This window comes from Chionomys nivalis, chromosome X (assembly GCF_950005125.1).
Source record: "Chionomys nivalis chromosome X, mChiNiv1.1, whole genome shotgun sequence".
Lineage (NCBI taxonomy): Eukaryota > Metazoa > Chordata > Mammalia > Rodentia > Cricetidae > Chionomys > Chionomys nivalis.
Genome location: NC_080112.1, coordinates 73,115,989 through 73,121,542, shown reverse-complemented (window position 1 = coordinate 73,121,542; position 5,554 = coordinate 73,115,989).

The following is a 5,554-nucleotide window of genomic DNA, read 5'->3' as shown; positions in this document are numbered from 1 at the left end:
AGCTTCCTTTCTGTCTCTCCCTGGGAGGGTAGGGAGTCTAAGCTCCTGGTGTGGCCTTGGGATTTTCCCTAGAGTTCTTGGGGGAGGGGAAGACTTGGGAACTGGCAGTTTCCGGTCAAAGTGCTGGAAGGAGGAGCCTTTCTTCTCTGAAGAGACTTGGAAGGCGGAGGAGTGACTTTTTTGAATGCGGTTCACCAGAGAAAGTCCATAGAGCCTGCACGAAGGGCAGTGTGGGTCGCCAGGGTAGAAAGCCCTACAACAGACCTCTGTGGAAAGCGGGGTTTGGTGGATAGTAATTTTTTGCTAACTGGGGAGACTGAAGATAAGAAGCAAAGACCTGGGTATCTTGTCTCCAAAGAGACACTTGGTGTGTTTGACTTCAGAGATGATAGCCCACAATTAACTTGACCCAGTTTTAAACATTTTCTTCTTCACAGTTAGAATAATTTAAACAAAAGAGGATTTATTTATTGAAATGAGCTGCTAATCAGAGATAACAAGAACGCATCTTCTCTAAATCCACAGCTCTGTGCTCTCTCTATGACCCTGTTCTTAATTTGTTCTAGAAAGGCTTCATTCTAGTTGCTTTGGCATGAAATACAAAAGTGTCTTGTGCTTTGTGACCGGGCTCTGAACTTTTCTGTTTCGATACTGAAGGCGCATCCTACTGCTTTGCTAGGGCAAGTTGCCTTTTAATTCCCAGATAGCAGAGTGTCAAGAAAAACCTGAGATCGCTGCAAAAACAGCTGGGGGGAGGGGTTTGACTACAAATCTACTCTAAATCCCTTTAATATTAATGCAATTAGCCAGAACTCATTTTCTTTCCAGTATGCCAAACATTTGCAGTAATACTTCCTATTCTAGAATTTATTTTCCTGGGGATAACAACTTCAGTTAATTAAGTTACAGGGGTCTGCCAGAGAAACAATATGCAGCACAATGAACTGTGCGGAGATAATAGTTCTCAAGGATCTAACAGTTTTCAATAACAATGCCAGTATAAACAGGACGCTTGACAGGCACGTGCCTAGAGTCCCAGCTAAAACGGGCCTTTGTGTTGTTAGAGTAAAAGGAATTGTAATCTGTGCCACGGAAGAGGCTTACATACAAGTTAACTATTTTTAAAGCTTTAGGGGCTTGAAATGCCCTCCACAGGCTTTGTGTGCTCAAGTGTGCTTCGCTTTTGAATCTTGCTTTTGTTCTGTTTTATTAGAGTGTATTAATTGTATAAAATAATGTGCTGTATTTTGACCTTTTCTTGTTTTATCACTGTTACATTTTCATACATACATGTAAATTACTTTGATCATATTAATGTCTTCTGTATCCTCAAACAAATCACAAATCCTCTGTTCTCCTCTGTGAGCAGGACAGAGCTGGCAACGTTTGTATGCAAAGCCCCAAGGCCTAACATATAGCACTGGCTCACAGAATTTATTGAACGAATGACTTAATCAAGGGAATAAATGAACAAATTAGCGATTTAGGGACGTAGTTCAGTGGTGGAATTCTTGCTTAGTGTTCTTAAGACTTTAGACGCCTTTGGTTTGATCTTTAATGCCAAAATAAATGAATAAATAATCTATTTAAATAAATCATTATTGAATATTTACCTGTGTATCTTTAGCCACTTCCTCAGAACAACTGAAAAAAAGGCATTTAGAGTTTGCTCATATCTTAATTTTCACCGTGAACCACTACAGGAGCAAACTGGTAACTGGAAGCACTGAGAAATAGGCAATGGGTTTTGGTTAAACTATTTTGACCAATGGATTTTTTTTCACTCGTTTATTCAAATAGTTACAGAGTATTTATTATGGGTCAGGGATCTTCAAGGCACCTGGAATCTAGAAGCAGACAAAAGAGGCAGTGTTGGTTCTCATGAAATAGGCATTCTCGCTGAGGACATGCCATCTACAAATGCAAAACAAGTGCATGACATGCCAAGTGAAGATGGCGTGCCAGGGAGAGTGACTCTCCCTGCTGGGATCTCACCTGAGCTGAAACCTGACCAGGAGCACTGGCAGAGACAGAGACTGAAGGAGGCCTACAGAGTGCTCTGTGTGTGGAGTGGCAAGGTGGCATATACTGTGCCCATCAAAGATGCACATGATTCTTACTCAAAAAGAATTTTAAAAGACATTAGAGGCAGTCCTGACCCAAGTAAATATTCTGTAGCCGTCTTTTCCACACAACCTTTGGAATGCCTTAAAGACAGTATTTACTTATTACATTTTAAAACGGTGTGACTGTTTCTAAAGGGAAAAATGAAGTCACAAACACACAACAACTGTAACTGTTAGACCTTTATTTGAATATTATTTTTAAAAAGGCAAAATAAGAATCAAACACATAGCATCCATAAAGACCTTAAAAACAATTTGAATCAGATAGTATTGTTCTATTGCTCTTCCCTTTAAAGACCTAACATTTTTCATTGTTATTAGGCTAGATCCTAAATCTGCAACAAGAACTACACACTAACCTGTTGATTCATTTAAAAAAAAAAAATATTGAGTGCCTGTTAGTATTTTAGGCTCCGGAGATACTGCTGTGAGGGGGTGGAGCCAAGCTTCAGTTCCCACGATGTTTACTCTCAGAAGGGTGGGAGCCAGCCAGGTGGAAGACTGACAGACTATAAACATATAAATAAAACCAATAAGCAAGCAAATGGACCAGATAAATTCTAATGTGTGAGCGCTGTAAAGAAAATAAAATCGAATCTTTGCTGGAAAAAATCATCTAGCCTTTCAGGACCGCAGGCTCCATTTTCTCACCCCAGGATATTTAAATAAGGCCGTTTCCTCTCTCAGGGTTCCTCCTTTATTTCCCTGAAGTACCTTCTTTTCAGATCTCAGGCACAAATAGCAGCTTCTCTTAGTACTTCCATTGGCACACCAATCTCCTTCGCAATGTTCTTTACACTGATACCAGCTCGACGTCTGTCCTACTACAAGAATCCAGGCGTGTGCCGAGAGCTACCGATAGATCAGAGTAGAGATCGGCAGACCATCGAGAGGAACACAAGGAAATGTTTTTCTCTTTCCTAAAGACCATGTAATCAAGAAGAGGTTTTTAGGAAACATTTCAGTGTTGCTTGTGACAAACAAGTAGGCGGACACAGACGTATTCAGTGTTTGTTTTGGATGGTTCCAGAGTGTACTCAATGGCATCACGGGCTGCATTCAAAGTTTGACAATAAAGTGAATAATTTCCTAAATACTTGAAGCAGCTTCATGCTTATGAAAAAGCTCGGGAAAAACAAGAAGAAGGAAACAAAGACAAAATGTGTATTTGGATTGTGGAAGGGACAAATGGATAGGAACTTTTTTCTCTTTTTACATTTAGATACTTCTTCTGAATGAACATGCCTCTCCCCCTTCTAAAACCTATTAACACATGTATATTGTAAAATGTTTAAGACAATATAGGAAGAGATTAAGATGGTTAAATGACTAATAATGATCACACTTCCATGTATGTCCAACTTCTTTCTAGGAGTTGGGCTAGCTTAGTGGAAGAATGTTTGCCTAAGGCCTGTTCCCAGCACCGGGTGGGGGTGGGGCAAAAGCATGTGTGCGCGCGTGCGCACAATGTAATTTAAAGATTAAAAAATCCACTATGACTAGCATTAAAAAAGAAACCCAGGGTCTCACTTTAGCCTACGGTGACCTGGAACACACTATGTAGCCCCAGACTGACCTTGAATTTGTTGCAATCCTGCTTTATTCGTTTAGGTACAGGCATACCTGACAAACACAGTCATGTCCAGATACACTGAGGCTTTTGACACACTTTACCGAACAGACACTGTCATTTCCGGATATACTGAGGCTTTTGACACACTTACCAAACTGTCCTTTAAGACGTCCATGAATTTGGAGCAGGGAGTACTTGGGAAGAAAAAGCTGGATTGTAGATTTAAGGTCAGCCTGGGCCTCATAGAGAGATTCTCCATTTTAAAAAATGTCTTACATTTTAACTCAGACTGATCTGGAATTCACTATGTAGCCTAGGATGGCCTCCAACTCTCAGCAATTCTCCTGCTTCAGCCTCCTCAGTTCTGGGGTTTTTATTGCATTCTTAAATGGTGAGGAAAAGAGTTTAAGAGAAGTTGTTAGATTAAATAGGATGATCACAGGTTTCTCTGAGAGATAAGATGAGGCTAGATGATTAATACAAAAATATCAAAGAAAAATATTCCAGCCTGGTTTGTGTGTTTGTGTAGCCCTGGCTGTCCTGGAACTCGATGTGTAGACCAGGCTGGCCTCGAACTCGGAGATCTGCCTGCCTCTGCCTCCCAAGCGCTGGTACTAGAGACGGGCACAGCGGCTGCTGCCACCACCCCAACCCCCCCCCCCACCTCACCCCCGCTTCCGGATTAGTTTAAATACCTGAGTTGGGCTAAGTTAGATCCCTTGGAAAAAATAATAAACAAGCTACTCTATCTATGCTTTAACAGAAAACAGAAAAATGGGGATGGGGGCATAGAGACATCCTTAAAACACTGCCTTAAGATTCTTTTCCCCTTTAACTGTTCAATAGGAATTGGAAGCTGTAGGCTGCATTCAGCCTTCGATCCTTCCTTTCCTTATTAGCATCTAAGAAAGGTTTCCTTCACCGCCCCCTTTTAGAATTCCCCTGCTATCAGATTTTCCCATCCATTTACAATCACCGCCCCCTTTTAAAGTACTCAAGTTAGAGACCCTTAGCGTCCTTCCTCGCCACTTTTTAACATTGCAAATTTACTTTTGTCCCTACGGTGCGCCCCCTCCCCCACTTTTAAACTCCAGTATTGGGCAACACGTAACATATTTAAAATTTTTGTTCACTCTAGATTACCAAATCGCTTAGGAACTGAGAATTTTTATTTCTAGCCTATATCAACCTTATTTTTGGTTCAACTTTCTTTTTTTCTTTTCGAGACAGGGTTTCTCTGTAGCTTTGGCGCCTGTCCTGGAACTAGCTCTTGTAGACCAGCTTAGAACTCACAGAGATCCGCCTGCCTCTACCTTCCGAGTGCTGGGATTAAAGACGTGCGCCACCACCGCCCGGCTTGGTTCAACTTTCTCAACATCGACAATTATGCTTGATCTACAGTTGGCACTCATTAAATATATGTTGAATAAAATGTTGGCTGCCGTTTACAGGAGTCTGGGCTGTGTGGATCAATGGCAGTTACACTGATACCATATTCTTGTTCTCTGAAAAACAGGCTTCAGCCGGCCCGAATGTGACGTTCTTCAGCTTTCAAAATGGGAACGCAAAGGTTCCCACAATTCTCAGAATGCGAATTTCTCGCCACAATTCAAAATGGCGAAGGAGGGTGGGGCCTGTCACATGGTGGGCGTCACAGCAGCACACCCCCCCTCCCCCCTCTCCCCCCCCCCCGACCCGCCGCCCGCCTCGTCGTAGTCTACCGGTCCCCGCCTCTGCCCACTAAGGCTTTTCGAGGAATCAACTGGGATTGGCTGGCTAGCAGTCTGGGACTGGGCCTGTGAAGCCGGGACGCGACATCATCACTTCCTGTTGTGGGCAGTCGTTTCCTGTCACA